A 21,028-nucleotide genomic window follows, 5' to 3' on the forward strand; every position below is an offset into this window, starting at 1 on the left:
CTGGTACTACTAGATCTCTCCGCGGCCTTTGATACCGTGTGTCATGAACAACTCTTGTCGCGGTTGAGGTCTTTTGGTATCAGGGGTACAGCTCTGGCATGGCTTGCATCATTTCTGCAGGGTAGGACACAAAGAGTACAGCTGGGGGACCTGCTTTCCACCTCCGCGCCTATTACTTGCGGGGTCCCACAGGGCTCTGCTTTGTCACCCCTACTCTTTAACATCTATTTGCAGCCATTGATTGCACTCCTGAACAGGATGGACTGCCTAGTATATAACTACGCTGATGACACCCAGATTATCATCCGGTTGGATGAAGGTCCAGGAGCGTCTACCAGGCTACAGGACATACTTAAAGCCACGGTTAATTGGATGTCTAAAAACTCCCTAAAAATTAACCCGGACAAGACGGAAGTGTTGCCCATTTCCATCACGGGCAACCCCTGGAACGAGAAATTCTGGCCTGTAGAGCTGGGTGTACCACCGAAACCAGCGGTTGCAGTTAAAAGTCTGGGTCTGTACATGGATGGAAAACTTTCCATGGAAAAACAGGTCACGACTGTAGTGGGTACCTGTATTGGCTTAATGCGGCAATTAAGAAAAATATCGGCACTGCTATCATTTTCCACCCTGAAACATGTGGTTTCAGCTATAATCTTGGCCAGGCTGGATTATGGAAACTCTCTGTACATAGGGCTACCCCAGCGGCTGCTGGATAAGCTACAGGGGGTTATGAACGACGCAGCCAGGCTGATTTACAAGAAACCCAGGATGACCCACTCGTCCCCTCTGATGCAGGAGCTTCATTGGCTCCCAATTCGGCAGAGAGTAGCATTCAAAGGACTGTGTATAGTGCATAAGGCGCTGTACGGGAATGCACCAAAATATCTGAAGTCCCGAATATCCCTCTATACGCCGAGTAGGACTTTACGTTCATCAGATGCTACTCTCCTATCCCAATCCCGGTTTAAATTGGCCACGGTGGGGGGACGTGCTTTTTCTAAAACACTCCCAGCTCTGTGGAACAAACTGACCCCAGAACTAAGGAAGGAACGCAATTTGTTAACCTTCAGAAAAAAGCTAAAAACTGTTTTGTTTAAGCAAGCATGGAGCAGCCACTAGGTGCACCGCTAAGATCAAGTAATATGCTGAGCCCCACTAGGTAATTTGGACAATCAGCGCTTAGAGACCCCGGTGGTTATAACGCGCTATACAAATTAAATAAATAAATAAATAAATTGATTGAGTGTGATTAAGCTGGCGTCTCCAAACATATAGAATCTATCTTTCCTCTATCTTTCACCTTTATCCCTGTTCTGAAACAACCTTTCTCCAGATAAACTGGAAGCCATGCACACTAGCGAGCCTGCCTTGCTGGATAGTACATTGTTTTGCCCTGTACATTTTTCAGCAAACATCACTCTACTTCTATCCAAAAACCTATTGGGTTAAGGGTGTTATATTTTTTAGTGGGTGAGGCTAAACATTGTGCCATACCTCTCCAGCAATAAGTGCTGTACGAATGAGGGGCCATGTAACCAATAATAAGTGAACTGGTCCTGGAATATGTTATTGGCCCTGAGATACTTTATAATATAGCTCATAATCTGGGGCTGCTAGTCTTCCCTTTGCTAATGGCAATGTGATTGTTGTCCATTTTTGATCAGGGCTGTTTTCCAGCCCAGGCTAGTCTGGTTATCAATTTTTGCAATGTGCATGAGAATGCAGTGGGCAAAGCTTTTTAAATATTTAAGATTACGTAAAGAAACCAGAGTAAACCACCATTTTAATTATTGCAGATTTCACTAGTGACAAATGTAGTTTAATCCGCCTGTCTATGTCTGCCTTGTGTCTGTTCATCACAGTGTCATAATTGCTCAGCACAATTTTGGCAGGATCTGTGTGCGTGTGAATTTCTAAGTAGTGCACTGGTTCCTCTGTCCATTTCTAGGGGAACTCTGCGGTGCATCATCCAGTTGACATAGTGAAAGGCAACATCAGTGGTTTGGCCCAGTTCCCCTTGAGACCAGTGATCATACCACAACTTATGATCACTGTCAATAGTAATATCAGGTTAAGAACAAGAGCTCTTATGTGGAGGAACTTGTCAACTGTGTATGTGGATAGTGTAAATTTGTATCCTGGGAACTTGAGGCCCTGTTGGCAGCCAGTGCATATAATAACAAGAGTGAGCATCATTGTCAGGGGCCTTGCACAACCTGTAGAGGTTCTGTTACTAAACCAATAAAATATCTCCAACCCCAAGCTTGGTCAGTACTGCGAACATGTATTCACATTCCACAAAGTCAAATGCATTCAGCATTTAATTTTCATGAGAAACATAGCTGCTGCACTGATGTCTAGGTCTAGTTGGGTAACAGCGGAAAAATAGGTTCTAAGGTTAAGAGCAGTATATCTCCCTGGTGTGAATCCATCCTTTTCTGGGAGGACCAGGCCTGGCATCATAGGACTGATAAGGTTTGTCAATATATTGGTGGCAGTGTTTAAACATTAAACATGGCCAATACAATGCACAATGGCTTATCAGGTTTCAGTATTGTGACAATAAGCACTTTATGCATTGTAGGCAATAGTCAGCTATTTTGTGCCACTTCTTCAAACAGAGTGATGATATGCAGAGTCATTTCCATTAAGAATTCATTACAAAAATTGACTGTTAAGCTATCCATGCTGGCCGTTGTAGTCTCTTGTGAGTTAGAGATGACAAGACCCTTGTTAGTCCTGACAGACTCCGTAGAACAGTGGCGTAAGTGCGTGGATGATGGAATTGATAATGTAGAATGTTCAGTTAACAGTTACACACTGAGAAATAAAGATGTGTAATGCCAATCTCTGTGTGTGGTGTGATCATTTCCAACTACCCATGCTGGGGAACTCGCTACTACTGGCAACGAGATAGAGACTTACACAAACTCCACAACCGGAAGACCCGAGAGTGCTCTCCCTGAGAGAGTTAGCCATGGTCTATCTAACTGCTTTCATGTGCCATGTGGACCTCAGTCAAAGTAAAAATCCACGGTTGGTGTATGTGGATTGAAAGCACCACTCTAGACATTGCAAGGCCTGTAAAGAAAGTAAAGGCCTCACAGAAAGTTTGTTTGTCATCAGCTAGATATTTGCTAGTAAAGTCGGAATAAGAGGTACTGCGCCACAGCATAACACAGAGCTGTCATTCGTACAGCATTACAAAGCTAAAGGCAATGGCAACTAGGTGCAGAGAAGTGCTAAATGCAGTGATAAATGAGTGCAAGAAAGTGCTAAAAGCAGACACATTTCTGGCACAAAGAAACGCTAACGGCAGTAGAAACCAGATAGAACGCAAAAAGGTGAGAAGGGCGAAGAACCCACGCAAAAGACTAAGGGCCCAATGTAGGTCACCAAATACTGGTCGGTAACGGCCAAATTCGGCCGTTACCGACCGGTATTTGGTGATTGAGATGTAGCGGGCTATATTTTACAGAATCAGTAAATTTACCGATTAGGTAAATTTACCGATTCTGTAAAATACCGAATCGGTAATTTTACAGAATCTGAAAATTCCTTATGTAGGTAGCACTGTTTCCAGTGCTACAGGCCTTTCAGATTCGGTATTTTATCACCCAATCCAATTGGGTGGTAAAATACCGAGTCCAGGTGTGCATGCACATGTGTGCATGCACACCTATGCCGTGTGACAGACAGACATGCCCTTAGGGCATGTCTGTGTGCCACATGGCACACATGCCGGTATTTGGGGTGCTAGAGGGTGTCAATGTGACACCCCCTGCACCCTTGCTGGTTTCAGTATTTACCAAATCGGTAAATACCGATTCGGTATTGCCCATTGATTCCTATGGGCTTCAACGCGCATTGGAATCAATGGGCATTACCGAATTGGTATTTACAGAATCGGTAAATACTGAATCTTAACGATTCGGTATTTACCGATTCTGTATTACCTACATCCCCCCCCCCCCTCTATTTTACCACTTCTTAAATACCGATTCAGTATCATTCGGTATTTAAGAAGTGGTAAAATTTAATTACCTACATCGGGCCCAAAGTCATTTCTCACCGCCAAAAAAGAAGACTGCGACTCACAACCAGAGAGTGGGCTCAACAGCCTAAATCTTTGCACATGGATAGTACTTGATGAAGTTCCACAGGTCATGATGCTGCCACATTCCTAAAACCACCACCTCCCATCAACACCATCAAAAAGCTGAATATTGGCAATAGATGGACTGCCTGGATCGAAACCTACAATGTTTTCATTGATGCACTGGAAAAAGTAAATAACACAAAGATCATGCAATATCTGAAGAACTTAGCAAGTGAAGGAGTAAAAGAAGTGATAAATAAAATACCACCCAAATGGTGAAGTTATGTACCGGCAAATCTAAGAGGTGCTGAATGCAAGTTCAATCCTATTCAAACTGTTGCTAGTGAAAGGTGCAATTTCAACCAAGAAAGGTAGAAAACTAGGGAAACTATAAATGGGTTTGTAGAAAGACTAGCTTCGCTCATCAAGAATTGAAAGTTCAAAGAATTCAATTATGAAGTGTCCATGCATCTCAGATTAATATAGACAGTTGTCTCTCCGATTCCTTCTGATGACGAATGCTAAAAGAGACACTCAGCTTGGAGTGAGTACTCATGGCTGCCGGAGTGGAAGAGAGAGCTGACAGTCAAGCAAGTAGCATGAAGGCTGGAACGGCCCAAAAGGAATCACTGCTGAGTGTAAAAAGTACGTCGAAACACAAGGGAGAAGGTCATAAAGTGTCCAAAGAAAAAGAAGCAGTGTTTCCGATGTGGATTATCATTTCCACATGAAGGTAAATGTCCCACCATTGGACAGATATGCAAAGTCTGCGGGAATGAGAACCATTTTGTAATGGGTCTCAAAGGGAGGAAAAGATCAAGTGCTTCAAGTCGAGAAAATTAAATGGAGGAAAGATCAAGTGCATCGTATCGAGAATACAAAATGGAAATTTCCAGAGACGTTCCAACCACGCCCAAAAGGCCAAGTGGCAACATCAGTTGAGGCAAGTAGAAACTGAACTACGTTGATTGTCATCAAATTCCTCATCTAAAAGATTGTCACCTTTATTGTCAAGTGACAGTGAGGAAGATGGGTGTACGATGTCAATGTTGACCATTGGACGACATTAGCATGTAGGATTAGCTTCTTGCAAGTAAGAATGCAGGTCGACAAGTGAAAGTGTGAAATTCATTTGGACATTGTCCTAAAATCACACTGAAAGTTAACAAGTGCTCCATACCTTTCATCCTAGACAGTGGTGCATCGATAAACATTATGTCAGTAGAAGAGTACAATGAACTGTCCCCAGTGCCCCGTTTAACCCAGTCGAAAACCAATGTGTAAATGTGGGCTGCTTCAATGCAATTGCAAAGCCAAGCTTCATTCACAGCACCTGTGAAGTATGGAAAGACAAAAGTACAAGCACCAATTTATGTATTGCCAGGCACAACATCAAGTTCATGTTTGCTCAGTTACAGTACTGCTGCTGACATGGGGCTGAATTCTGTAAACTACAATGTGAATGCCTATCATGAGATAGTGAATTGGTTTCCATTCTTATCTCTCATGGAGTAGGAAGACTTAACATCATGAAAGTGCAACTTCAAATAAATGAGAAGATCTGTCCTGTAGCTCAATAACATCATTGTTCATCAATCATTTACAAGAGGCTGATGAGAAATAATTTGAGACACTATTAAAGCACGACAACATTGAACGATCCACTGGTCCAACACCATGGGTATCACCCAGAGTGGTAGTGCCGAAGAAGGATAGTGTAGGAGCTGTGTGCATGTGTGTTGATATGCGGCAAGCTAACAAGGCAATTGAAAGAGAACAACATCCAGGTCCACACATTGCTGACATGATTTAGCAGCTGGATAGAGCTAAAGTCTTTTCAGATCTTGATTTGAACAGAAGTGTGGCTCAATGATTAGAGCGGCAGACCCTGATGCAGAGGTCTAGCCCGGGACCAGGGTTCAATTCCCCGCCTCGGCGGGTATTGGGCTCAAAGTTCCACGGACCTGATAATTCTCGCCTCGGTGCCTATTCTAATCATGGAGTGCAACTCTGGCCAATAGCTTGCTTAATCTCCACAATGGCCCCCATAACGCTAAGGATGCCTGGCCTCCACCTTGGGGGTGCCCAGGAGGGGACGCCTCACAGGGAAAGCCAGGATGGGTTCCACAGCGGTATTCGTACAAGCGCCTTGAGACCCTTGCGGGTGAGTAGTGCGCTATACAAGTATCAATTTACATTTTAACAAAGAGTATCACCAACTCAAACCGGAAGAAAACTGCAGGTACATTACTACCTTTTTGACTCATGTTGGTTCATTTAGATACAAAAAGCTATGTTTTAGAGTGTCATCAGCTGCAGAACTATTTCAGAATGTCATTCATTGCATAATACGGGCAGTCAAAAATGCTTTCAATTACAATGTATGCCATACTAGTTTTTAGGAGCCAAATGACGGGAACATGCTGAAGCTCTTACACAAGTGTGTTCCACACTTGCCGATGCACATCTCACTTTAAATGCGGCAAAGTGTGAGTTTCACAAAGCCAAACTCAAGATTTTTTGTCATATCTTTTCTAAAAGGTATTATTGCACATCGATCATGGTGAAAAGATATTCCACCTCTTCATGATGACCTAGAATACTAGAAATTCAAGAAGGTGCAGGAAGCACTTTCAGTTACACTAGAAAGCATCATCTTACGAGAATCGATAATTGTCATACCAAAAGTCTGAAACAGCAAGTTACTGAAATGGACATGGTGGAGTTGATGCTACTATATGAGCTCTACAGGACTGAGTGTGGTTCCCTCATCTTGAAGACAGAGTTGAAAAAGAGCTAATGGCATGTCATTTGTGCAACTTCTTGCCATCCAAAACAACCCTGCAGCCACATATTCGATCTTCCAAAGCACACATGGGAGACGATTGCAATTGATTTCTTGATTTCTTAAGACCCCTTGACACTGGACATCATTTACTAGTAGTTGTTGATCAATAGTCCTGTTTTCCCCTTATGGTAGATTTATCATCAGCTACTCATGGCAGTTATTGAGAGATTAGAAGGTAAATTTGCAACATGGGGTGTTCTTTCAATTATAAAATCTGACAACGGTGCGCCTTTCGGTAGTCGAGAATTACAGGTTTTTCTCAATTATCTAAATGCAAAGCATCAGAAAAGCACACCTCTCTGGCCACAGGCAAATGGGGTTGTTGAGGGATTTATGAGCACTCTTAAGAAGACCATTTAATGTGCTGCATTGGAAAAGCTTGAACTCAAATCAGTTCTTCAGGCTAGGTTTTGTGCATACAGGTTAACTCCCCCATTCTACCACGAGTAAAAGCCCTGCCAGCTTAATATTTGGGAGAGCCATAGGAACCAAATTGCCACAATGGAACACTGAAAGATCTAATGACACTGATAAACCTTGCACAACTGATTAAAAAGTGTAGACCAATTTATTGTCAGACAGAAATGAAAATGCATGTATGATGCACCTTTTGATGCTGACCCACTGTAACGACCGGATTTTCAGACCAGATAGGATCAGCTCATCAGAGCACCACTAACCCAGCCGAAACGTAACCACCTCCCTCCTTAGGAACTATATACAACAGGTATCTATGTTTCCTACCCAAGGATGGGGAATTAGCAATATACATGCTTGGAACCTTTACAATACCTCACTTCTACAATATAGTCTCGCGGCCACACGGACCCAGACTAATCTACCCTAGGGCAGTTCTGATTACTTACCATTACACATTGACTGACAAGCCACAATCCTGTGGGTATAAACACCAGTATGCCCCCTGATGCTCTCTCTCTTTTTCATCCAAGCCACAATCCTGTGGGTATAAACACCAGTATCCCCCCTGGTGCTCTCATTAACGCCGCCTTACAACGATGATCACTTTCCTATGAATACCATTAGCTCTTCATGTTAGGGGAATCTCTCACTATTCACTAGAGCAGAGGTCTTCAAACTTTTGTAGGTTAAGCCCCCCCAACTGATTTTTTTTAGATTTTCGGCCCCCTCACCACCTGACAGAAATTTCTGGACTCGACCGCCACGCGCACATTCCGGGCATATTCAGCGAATAACATTCAATACAATAAGATTGTTTAGTAAACTGCAGGTTTGTGAGTGGGTGGGTGTGGTGAAATGAGAGAGGCTTATTACACAGCTCAAAACACCACTTTCCAAGATAAAATGTGTGCAAATTGTTTTTACGAGGATGTTTTGTTTTACATATGACATGGATTGATAATAACACCACCAACATAAATGTGACAGGTTTGCCTGTTTTTTAGAGACGGTCAATCTGTGGATGGATTTTTCCTACTGCCATCCTCAGGTTGTGCTCCACAGCCAGGCTTGAACGAACTTCAATACCGCAAGTGCTGAGAACCCAATCTCACATACATAGGACAAGCTGAAAGGCAAGAGACTTTTGATAGCAGCTTCTCCCAAAGCTAAATATTCTGCAGACATTTTCAGCCAAGACAGGGACTGTAAGGGGAGACAGGGTTGTCAGATGTTTCGAGAACTCCTTAGCTCAGAGCTGGTACACGAGAAACAAATCTTCTCTAAATATCATTAATAAACGTTTTAAGGAGCATTATAATGGGATAATTGCCCACCAGCCAGTTATGAAGCCGAAGACAGTTGAAAGTCCACAGAGAAGGCGCTGAACAAACTGCTCATTGAGAATTCCTTAGTGGTACTCTAAGTTGCTTGCCTGAAGCAGTGGGGGTTTGGACACGTCAGGCTTATGTTTAAAAAATAGAACTAATAATAAATTAATGATGTTGTCTAGTTTACTTCAGAGTAATGTTGTCTGACAGACTTTGTGATGGCAGGGACATGTTAGGGATTTTGGGTGCCCTGGGCCAAAATTATTTTGGAGGCCCCTGTTCAGTACAGGTTGGAGTTTAAATGATGTATTTTCAGCTCTGCCATACCCTATTTATCCAGGCTACTAACGGTGCACAGGAACTGTAGTCAAAATTCTAAAATAGTTTACAGCTAATAATCGGAGATAGTGATGAGTTTTCACTGTTGTAACAAAGCAGCCGCCCACTAATTTTACAGTGAATAATATCTGTGATATCCTCCAATTTCTCATATGTGAGGTACCGCTTGGATCTAACTTTTTTATGGTTAACTTTTTTATGGTTGTTGCATAAAACAAACACATTTCTCTACAAATAGTAATAGACTCCCTCACATCAATTACATTAAAAAGAAATTAAACAAAACGGTATTTGCAAGAATCGGTTTTAGGAATTATTCCAGTCCATCAGGGCAAATACAGAAGTGTCTCTAGCAAGGGGCCCTTGGAAGGCTGGATTGTAATGCATTTAGATGTCTCCTTTTGTAATTTAGGACAAAAACCTTAATGGGGCACGACATGCCCATACTTGTGTACAGAGGTGAGTGAGGCGACCATATGAATTTGGGTGCGCATGTTAGTGCAGATTGGGACGAATGAATGTATGGTTAGTGGTGGGTTTATTGGAGTGAGATTGCAGATTGAACAATGAGGGGGACAGGTGAGTGAAGTGTTACAAGTGCAGGTTGACTAGTGTGCTTGTGTGACTGCAGGTTGAGGTACAGGGTGAAAAGCGCAAGTGCATTGTGAGTGCAGAGTGATCACTGTGAGTGGGGGGTAAGTGGGTGAATGGTGTGAGAACATGGTGATCAGTGTGAGTGCAGGGTGAGCGAGTGAATGGTGTGAGTGCATGGTGATCAGTGTGAGCGCATTGTGATCGCAGTGAGTGCAGAGTGATCACTGTAAGTGGGTGAATGGCGTGAGTGCATCGGGTCAGTGTGAGTGCTTGGTGAGAGTGAAAGTGAAGGGCAAGAATGAGGAGTGAGTGGTCTGAATGCAGGGTGCATTCCCAGGCACTTGAAGTAACTCAGCATGTTATATACGGCAGCGTAGGGTTTAAAAAGTGTTAAACTATTGATGAATTACAAATGAATCGACAAAAAGAAGGGGTGACCTGGAGCTCGTTGACATCACAAATGAATACATACTTATTTATAACTATATTTAGCAATTTGCAAGCTGTTTAAACAACACATGGCTGGCTGGCATTTTGCGCGCCTGCCTGTGTAATTTTAAAAGAAACTTCTAGGGACCTTTTAAGGATTTTGTGGCCTGTGGGTCAAATGTATTTTCGGGGTCCCTGTTCAGACCAGCTTTGATTTTATGATCTAGTCTCAGCTCTTTCATGCCTTCTTTGGTCAAATACTAAATTTGTGTACATCGGATATTCAGGGATAGTGATGTGTGTTTTCAGTATGTATCACACAACAGCAGTTCACTAATATTACTGCAAATAATCTGTCACACCCTTCTATTTCTCATATGTGAGGTCATGTCTTGATCTAAAATACACTTTTTATATGGATGTCGCATGACGCATAAACACATTTTGTCTGCAAAATGTCTGTAAAAGACTTATATACATTGAAAATGAATAATTGAAAAACGCTATTTACAACATTATGTTTTAAAATGATTCAAGGTCATGAGGGCAAGACTGTAGAATAGTGCTGGCTCTTTCACCCCCCCCCCACACACACACACACTCCCACCCCCTTTGGAAAGGCTGGGGCCTTGGGCCAGAGCCCACTTTTTTTTTTTTTTTTTACTGAGTTTTAAATAGCGCAAACTTGACCTGAATCAGGTATCAGAGCGCTTTACATAGCACAAGTTGCATTACATGAGGACATATTCATTTTCTTTGTTAGGCACGGGGAGATGAAGTGATTTGCCCAGAATCACAGGATGTTCAGCTTCAATGCCGAGACTCGAACTCTGGAAACTTTGTCTCCCTTCTGGGAAGAGCTAACTCTCCCAGGAGGGGGTTAATTCACAGCGCTGAAATGCTTCAGCTGCAGTGGGAGGCAAGGGGTCTCCTCTGCTAAAACCGAAAGCGTGTCTGTTTGTTTGCTTTCGTTTTTTGGCAGAGGAGACTCCTTGCCTCACACTGCAGTTGAAGCTGTCACCTCCGTGAATTAACCCCCTCCTGGGAGATTTGCACGGAGGACAGAACAAAGGTCAGATTGTAGTGGAGATCGCGCCCCCCCTGTGAAGGTGTCGCGCTCCCCCAGGGGGGCGCGCCCCACAGATTGAAGGACACTGCACTAGAGGTACAATACTACAATATTATGGATCACACAAGAATGGCCGAATTACATGGTGTACAACTTATTCTCTATTTCAAGGGCTCCTCTCTCCCTCATTATTCAGTTACCATTTACCTGATCGGGGGTAGCATCCGTTCATGCAACAGCACCTGACTAGAAGAAAGGCTAACTTTACTATATAAGAATGAAGTATGTCCACACACAGGTTCACTAAGAACTGGGGTATCTTTATTATCATAACAATATCAATTACAATATAATACTATACTATAACATATAGCCTGAAAAGGAAAGTGAAAGGTTAGAATGTGTGCACGCTAATAAGAAAGGGTCGACGTCACTTTATTAATATGAAGTCTGGACTCAGCAGTCATCTGGGTTCCCTTCTCGTCTGTGCCTTGGCTCATCTTAGGGTCACACCTCTGCAGTCACGGATACACGTCTGCACCGCTATGCTCTGTCTCCTCTGCTTCCCTCCAAGTCACTGGAACCTTCCTCTCATCAGCTGCTTTCTCTCTAGCTGTTCTGCTTTACTCCTCTCTCCTCTCAATCACGGACTGTCTTCACTTCTCAGCTTCGGTCTTATAACTCAGTTTCTACCACTCTGGTATTCATTCCCTCAACTAACTGCTTCACTCTGTATGCTCTGATCTTAATGTCAAAGCTCGCCAGCTGTTCCAACTAAAATAACTTCAATCTTTCTAAGAGAGTATCAGCTTCTCGGTCTTCCTTGGACTTCAAAATGGCGACTGTCTGCCTTGGAATAATTAATTGCATTGATGCTAACAACTAGCTGCCGCCTACCAACTGACTGATTCACTGCCTCGTGCTTTCACTAATATGGAAGCTTGTCCCTTCATGGAAAGTTACGGCCAGTAACCTGCCGCCCACCAAATTCTTGTACCTCCCAGTACCAAGGACACGTTCTCAGCCGGCAGGCCTGATGTTATGTCTTCGGCATGGAGAAAATTACGGTCTTTCGATAAGGGCCAGCCTGAGCCGGTTCTCTCCAAGCGAACAACACCTCATAAGTAAAACATTACATTTGACCTAGAAGCGTCTCTAGCTGCCGGGGCAGAAAGAAAGATGGAGTCTCTCCCGTTTGAGGCCTACAAGGCCCGAAATAAGCATAACTCCATGGAAAGTATACTAACACTTACAAAAGGACGGATTATCACTAATACTAATGAATCTATCCCTTAATATAGATTTATAAGCCCTGATCTAAGGAAAAGGGTATGGGATGATGTCAAAACGCCTTGTGAATAGGCTCTAGTTACGGTTCTAATCCCTCTATTAGAATGATAGCAGACTAAAGTCACCTCCAATCACCTTCCCTCAAGAAAGGGCCGAAAAAGTTGGTTAGAACACTTCACCCTTGACTTTAGGCTACTAATCATTCGCTAAATGGAACTAACATCCGTAGAGGAATAATAGGAAACAAAATTAACTGATCTATTTCTTGTACCATATCTACAAATCTTGAGTAAGGAAGGGATGCACTGAATAAAGCAGCAAATAAGTACTAAAATGCTAACAGTAATCATGATACCCCCTAATATCTGTCGTAAAGAATGTAAGTCAGGTAACCAATTGAAGAGCCAGTCAAACCAGCCTTGGTCAATGTGTTTTCTAACTTCTTCAGTCAAGTCATGAAGTTTGTCAATATGAGCCTGAATGGATCTAGTATGATCCGACAAATTAAAGCAACAAAGGCCTTCAAAGTCAGAACAGTCATGTCCATGTTTGAGCAAGAGATAATCAATGGCAGCCCGGTTCTGCAAAATAGCTCTGCGTTCACCCTGGGCGTCTAGTAACATGTCAGATAAAATTGTAGAAGTGTGATTAATTGATTTAACCATCCAGCAGGCCATCTTCCCAAAGGATTTTGCATTATAGACAGCTAAGGCAGGGACACCTATAATTGAAAAAGCTAAACTAAGATATTCAGATTTGGAATATAAATGTAGTGTAGAGTCACAATCATCATGTAACATCACAGCATCGCAAACAACACGGGAATGTGTATTAGGATGTGAAGAAAACATTAATAGGCTCAATCTAGTGATGGCACAAGGTCCTCCAGAAATATTTGCTGGAATATAGGGCCAGGATGTATTACCACAAGAGAAAAGCCATCCAGAAGGTAAAAGCATTGTACGATAATGACAAGGGGTAACTACTAAACTCTTACAGGTCATATTATTCTTAACAGAAGTACATGATTTCGGGGATCTTCTGGAACACAAAGTCCGTTCTGATCTGAAAGCACAGTACACAAAGGACAGTACTCGTGCGTGGCGAAATCTCCAAGAATCACATTAGGACGTGCATTTGATATATTAAAAATATGGGATAAAGTCTCCAACGAAGCAGGGACAGCTACCAGACAGGTCGCTGAAATGTCAGTCACCGAACGCATCAGTGTTAAACAGAAATGTGGAGAGTTCATTACCCTTCGTGCCAGGGTAGTCCAAAAGTTAGATGATGAATCCCACGCAGCAAAGGAACGCGGTACTCGGGTTATCGAATCAACCAAAGTCTGTGGGTTCCCTCCTCTCCCGACGTAGCAGACCAAAAGGAGTCCAACGCCGGCACATCCTGCAACAGCAGTCCAGAGAATGATCTGAAAGAAAGTCAAATACAGGCATTATTCATTCTCGTAAATAACATTTGTCAGCCGGGACAGCTTCCCAGCTATCTTGCCCTGGTCTCATGACAAGAATTGTATTATCATGACCGGTTGCAATAACTTCAGCTTGTTCAGGGGGATTTTTAGGCGATTGCACCCACACTCTCGCTCCTGGATTATCTGTGGAGCCAAAACCTTTTTGTCCTCGTACAGTTAGCAAAGTTGGGGCAGTGCCTTTCTGAATCTCACCACTGAAAACAGGCATGATTAGCAACTGAGCAATTCGGTCAGTTTTGTGAATTGGCAAATCGACCTCACTGCTATTCAGCAGGAGCACCTTAATCTCTCCCTGATAATCACTGTCAATGACTCCTCCAAGTACTTGAATGCCTTATAAGGCCAGGCCCGATCTAGGGGCAATCAGTCCAAAATTTCCAGTTGGTATACAGACACCAACAACGGTTTCAATGATAGCTCGATCTCTACTTTTAATTATGATGTCATTCATGGCATGCAGGTCCAAGCCTGTGGAACCTGGGGTTGCTCTGCATGGAGCTAATGCTCCACAGGAAATTTCCCAATACATTACAGTATTGCCAATGGTGTTTGGCTTCGCATCAATAGCTGGAGGAAACAAACGCATTAATGGAGATTCAGCATTCAAAAGGGACGATTATTCAAAATTAACAGTGCCTGAAACAAATATTCTCTCCAATTTTTATATTTACTGTCAGTTAATTTTCGAAATTGATATTTTAGCAAACCATTCATTCTCTCAATAAGGCCTGATGCCTGTGCATAATATGGTATATGAAACACCCATTTGATGTTATTCTCCACGCAAAATTCCTGCACCAATCTTCCCTTAAAATGGGATGCATTATCAGATTGAATTTGAAATGGAACACCATAATAGAGCATAATCAATGCCAATGTTTTAATGGTATTCACTTGGGTAGCTCGCTTACAGGGAAAGGTCACTAAAAGGCCACTGTATGTATCAACAATGGTGCAAATATATTGGCAATTTTTACTCATAGGGAGTGGACCAATATAATCAATATGCCAAATTTGAATGGGCAATTTTCCTCGATGTAAATGTCCTTTAACAATTTGGGGTACTTTTCGCTGTCTAGAATGTTGACAGATAGGACAATGCAACATTGTATCTTTAATCAAACTTAAAGGAATATAAATTCCTCGATCAGCGGCCCACCTGCTAGTGGCTCTCTCTCCAAAATGTCCTGCTTTCTGGTGGGCCCATTTCGCCAATCCCACCAAATCAGAATCTTGCATGTCCAGCACTGCCTAAGCAATTTTAGATTTCTCATCTGCAATGGTATGAAAGAATTTGTCAAGGGAGTCTATCGGTGTATGTGCATCCACATGAAAGATTGTAACAGTACTTTGTGGGAGCATTTCCCAAATTTCTTGCCATAATTCTTTTCCCCACAGTTCTATAGAATGCAATTCCCAATTATGAGAATGCCAAGTTGGTAACCAAACCGTCAGTCCATTAGCAGTGGACCAGGAATCAGTAAAAAGATGACATGTACCAGGTAACTCTTGTTTCAAAACTTGATAAACAGCATATAATTCAGCAAATTGACTACTCTTTCCTTCACCAGTTGTACTCAGCAATTTTTGTGTGATGGGATTATAGGACACTGCCTTCCAATGTCTTTTCTCTCCTATGTACCTCGCTGAACCATCTGTAAACCACACATGGTTTCTGTCCTCCGCGGACAGATCATCAAATGGCTTACACCACTTAACAGGGGATTCCTGTACTACAGGTACGGAGCAATCACTCCCAGTCTCAATCGACGGCGCCTGCGCCACTTGCTCATGTAATGATGCTACACCTTTCGGTCCCACACGTGCCCTGTCTTGTATGTACCATTTCCATTTAATCACACTCGCCTCTTGAGCATGTCCAATTCAATGAGTTTTCGGCGAACTCAAAACACACTGTATTATAGGAATCTCAGGTCTCAAAATCACAACATGCCCCAAAGTCAATTGCTCGGTATCCATCAAAGCCCAATAACATGCAAGTAATTGTTTCTCAAAAGGTGTATAACGCTCACCAGCATCAGGTAACTTTTTAGTCCAAAAACCTAAGGGTACTTTGTTTCTGCCTTGTTTTTGCCACAAACTCCAATTTGCATAAAGACCTTGCACACATTCAAATCCACATCGCCATCACGCACAGGCCACAAATCCAAAGCATACTGAATCGCTTCTTTCGCCAAATCAAACGCATCCTGCTGTGGTTTACCCCATTCAAACACATTCTTTTTACGAGTAACTTTGTATAAAGGGGCCAATATTTGACTCAAATGTGGAATATGCTGACGCCAAAAGCCGAATAAGCCAATAAAGCTTTGAGCTTCTTTCTATTTCTTGGAACTGCGAAATCAAGAATTTTCTGTTTTACCCGTGGAATCACCTCTCTATGACCTTCATGCCAATTAATGCCTAAAAATTTCACATTTTGGGATGGACCTTGCAGTTTATCGGGATTGATTTCCCAACCATTCTCACGTAAGTGATCAATAATTTGATCTAACTGGGTATGAACTTGATCTTGTGTCTCACCTTGAATCAAAATATCGTCAATATAGTGACACATCTGAATTTGCGGATGTACGGGTACTTCAGATAAATGTTCCGCCACCAGCCGGTGATAAATCGTAGGACTGTGTACATAGCCTTGGGGAAGACTTCTAAACGTCATTTGACGTCCATTCCATGTAAAACTGAATTGTTCCTGACACTCAGGGGCAATCGGGATTGAAAAGAAAGCATTGGCAATATCAATGGACGCATACCATGTTCCTGGATGCTTTTGAATTCTCTCAAGTAAAGTAATTATGTCTGGTACTGCAACAGTCAAAGGGGGTGTATGTTTATTCAATTTTCGGTAATCAACAGTCATGCGCCAAAAATTATCACTCTTACGCACGGGCCAAACGGGATTATTCCAAGCAGAAGTAACCGGAGTTATAACTCCTGCATCCACCAAATCTTGAATTGTAGCACTAATTTCTTCATGACCACCTGGGATACGATATTGCTTCTGGGAAACAACCTGTGTAGCCTGGGGAATTTTTATAGGGGGCATTCTTAAGCGACCCACTTGTACAGGTCTGGATGATATGTAACTTTTACTTCCAAATTGATAACAGCCGTCATCTAAATGCAAAGTCATTCCTTTCAAAATGTCAATTCCAATTATGTATTCCAGAAGTGGAACAACTAAAACAGAATATTCTTTTCGGGGAATTCTACCTATTTTCATTTCAAGTGTAGTTTGCACTGCGGGGTTTCCTTTCCACCTAAACCAGTAATTGTGAAAAATTGACCTTTAAATTTCTTTGATTTTCCATGAATAAGAGTGGCCTCCGCTCCTGTATCTACCAATGCTCGGGCCCTTTGGATATTACGATGTTTCCAAAAAATGTCAATATCTACATAGGGTCTATTATCTTTGTGAGCCCACCTGCGTACTGGAGCTTGACCTATTTCCTAGTCATTTTTACTGCGTTCTGATAACCAGGACAAATCAGGGTAAATGCTCTCATATTTCTTGAACGATAAAATGTCATGTTCATATCCATCTCCATTAAAGTCTGTGTCAATACTCTCTTCTCCTCAACTCGGGGGACTGATCCCTTTCATCTCTATATCTGCTGTTAACAGGGTCATCTCTCCCCCTTTCTCTTTCCCCCTCTCGCCCTCTCTCCTTTTCACATCGAGGGGACACATCACGTTCATGCCGTCGTCCATCACGACGATCAGAATCATCACGACGTCTATCGTCTCCACTGTCATCAGACTGTTCACGGTCACAATCATTCTTTCGCACATGTCGGGCACCCTCTTTTCGATCCAGACCACGCTTGCGAAACATGTCCCACAAGCGATTATTAGGTTCACCATCAATGTCTTCCTTTTTCACACCATCAGCCAATAGGGCAAGAAACATATCACGTCTAGAAAACTTGTAATCTCCAGCAATACGACCCTCAGGTCTGGACTGCCTCTCAGGTTTAAACCAGTCACCCAACTCGCCAAGCTGACGGACAGATTCAAGCACCATAGACAAAGCATTGCCAGTTTGATTGATTAACAAAGTCATCATAACCTGCTTAAGCAACAGGGGAAGAACGGATAATGCGATTACGCACAGAAGATGTTAACAAACCGTCCAACAACCTGTCAGCTGTACTCAGAAAAATCGCAGTTTTCATCACCTCCTCTTTCAGCCGTTGCGCCGCTTCGCGCAAGGTGTTCCACGGCTTGTCATTCACAGGCCAATCAGATTCAGTAGGGTATTTGTGATTACAGCCATCAGTCGCTAACTGGAGCAGACTAATTTGACCAGCACCATTGTAATTCCGGAAATGATCTTGTATAGAAGAATCAGAACTCAAAGAACAAAATTTCAAAGCATCACCCCCATCTAACATGATGCCAGCAGCATCCAGTTCATAGAGACGCACCATCCATGTAAGCAAGGCCTCACCAGGCCGTTGCCGAAAACGTTTCAAAATGTCATTAACTTCCTGTTGCGTAAAATCCTCCAAACTATCCAAAGGAACACTATTCGGATTACCAGGGGCTTGTTGTAATTTCCGACGAGAAAACGGATGCGCAGAAACCTCCGGACGAGCATCAGAAGAAGCCCGATCCATAGATTTAGAGGAACAATCAGAATGAGAAACTTCATTAGGATGGGAAGAGCGACCACAGTCGCCGGAATCGTCATGTTTGTCACAAGAAGCAGATTTACAGTCACGTCCAGAGCGAGAAAACTCGCGCCTGTCAGACTCCTCAGCCGAGGAGCCAGAATCATTCGAGTCCCAGATATTACCGTCCCATTCATCGGGGTTCCAGTCCAGTCCGGCTTTCGCCACAACCAGATGCACCTTCCGTTTACAAACTCGACCACGACGATTCTTATATTTGTATTTCGCAATTCGAACTGCAGCCCTTTCGGCTATTGTCTGATAAGTTTCAAGTTTGTCGGCAAGCAATTTATTTTGACATCGCAAAAGAGTATGAGCATTCTGCACTTCAACAAACTTCTCTTCCATATCCACATATTGTTTCTGTAATTTTTAAAATTTCTCATGTAGAATCCTGTACGCAGTCAAAACAATCCAACCTCTGCGTTCCAGAACAGGAAGCTCCTCACCCTTCACTACTGGCGCTTTCTGCAAACAAGCAATCACATTAGCCGGCTCCGCCAGCTCCAAACAAGAACTCCTATTTTCACTCAAACCAGTAGAATCGGCCCATTCACGGGCCAAAGCCTCGTAAGGCGTTGATTCCCAGCCGGGAATTTCAACAGGCAATTTGAAAGTAGATTTAGACCTCTGCAAAAACATTTTGACAAACCAAAAAGATATATACAAATATAAACAAATAATATACAAAATAAACTTCGTACGAGCCGAGCGCAAACAAACAAGATAGAAACAATACAGCGCACACAGGCTTCGTAAACAGTTCGTGACTCCAGATGTAACAACCGGATTTTCGGACCAGATAGGATCAGCTCATCAGAGCATCACTAACCCAGCCGAAACGCAACCACCTCCCTCCTTAGGACCTATTTACAACAGGTATCTATGTTTCCTACCCAAGGATGGGGAATTAGCAATATACATGCTTGGATCTTTTACAATACCTCACTTATACAATATAGTATCGCGGCCACACTGACCCAGACTAATCTACCCTAGGGCAGTTCTGATTACTTACCATTACACACTGACTGACAAGCCACAATCCTGTGGGTATAAACACCAGTATCCCCCCTGATGCTCTCTCTCTTTTTCATCCAAGCCACAATCCTGTGGGTATAAACACCAGTATCCCCCCTGGTGCGTCATTAACACCGCCTTACAACGACGATCACTTTCCTATGAATACCATTAGCTCTTCATGTTAGGGGAATCTCTCACTATTCACTAGAGGTACAATACTACAATATTATGGATCACACAAGAATGGCCGAATTACACGGTGTACAACTTATTCTCTATTTCAAGGGCTCCTCTCTCCCTCATTATTCAGTTACCATTTACCTGATCGGGGGTAGCATCCATTCTAGCAACAGCACCTGACTAGAAGAAAGGCTAATTTTACTATATAAGAATGAAGTATGTCCACACACTGGTTCACTAAGAACTGGGGTATCTTTATTATCATAACAATATCAATAACAATATAATACTATACTAAAACATATAGCCTGAAAAGGAAAGTGAAAGGTTAGAATGTGTGCACGCTAATAAGAAAGGGTCGACGTCACCTTTATAATATGAAGTCTGGACTCGGCAGTCATCTGGGTTCCCTTCTCGTCTGTGCCTTGGCTCGTCTTAGGGTCACACCTCTGCAGTCACGGATACACGTCTGCACCGCTATGCTCTGTCTCCTCTGCTTCCCTCCAAGTCACTGGAACCTTCCTCTCATCAGCTGCTTTCTCTCTAGTTGTTCTGCTTTACTCCTCTCTCCTCTCAATCACGGACTGTCTTCACTTCTCAGCTTCGGTCTTATAACTCAGTTTCTACCACTCTGGTATTCGTTCCCTCAACTAACTGCTTCACTCTGTATGCTCTGATCTTAATGTCAAAGCTCGCCAGCTGTTCCAACTAAAATAACTTCAATCTTTCTAAGAGAGTATCAGCTTCTCGGTCTTCCTTGGACTTCAAAATGGCGACTGTCTGCCTTGGAATAATTAATTGCATTGATGCTAACAACTAGCTGCCGCCTACCAACTGACTGATTCACTGCCTCGTGCTTTCACTAATATGGAAGCTTGTCCCTTCATGGAAAGTTACGGCCAGTAACCTGCCGCCCACCAAATTCTTGTACCTCCCCGTACCAAGGACACGTTCTCAGCCGGCCGGCCTGATGTTATGTCTTTGGCATGGAGAAAAATACAGTCTTTCGATAAGGGCCAGCCTGAGCCGGTTCTCTCCAAGCGAACAACACCTCATAATTAAAACATTACATTTGACCTAGAAGCGTCTCAAGCTGCCGGGCAGAAAGAAAGATGGAGTCTCTCCCGTTTGAGGCCTACAAGGCCCGAAATAAGCATAACTCCATGGAAAGTATACTAACACTCTTACAAAAGGACGGATTATCACTAATACTAATG

The sequence above is a fragment of the Lissotriton vulgaris genome, chromosome 5, assembly GCF_964263255.1.
Source record: "Lissotriton vulgaris chromosome 5, aLisVul1.2, whole genome shotgun sequence".
In the NCBI taxonomy this organism is placed as follows: domain Eukaryota; kingdom Metazoa; phylum Chordata; class Amphibia; order Caudata; family Salamandridae; genus Lissotriton; species Lissotriton vulgaris.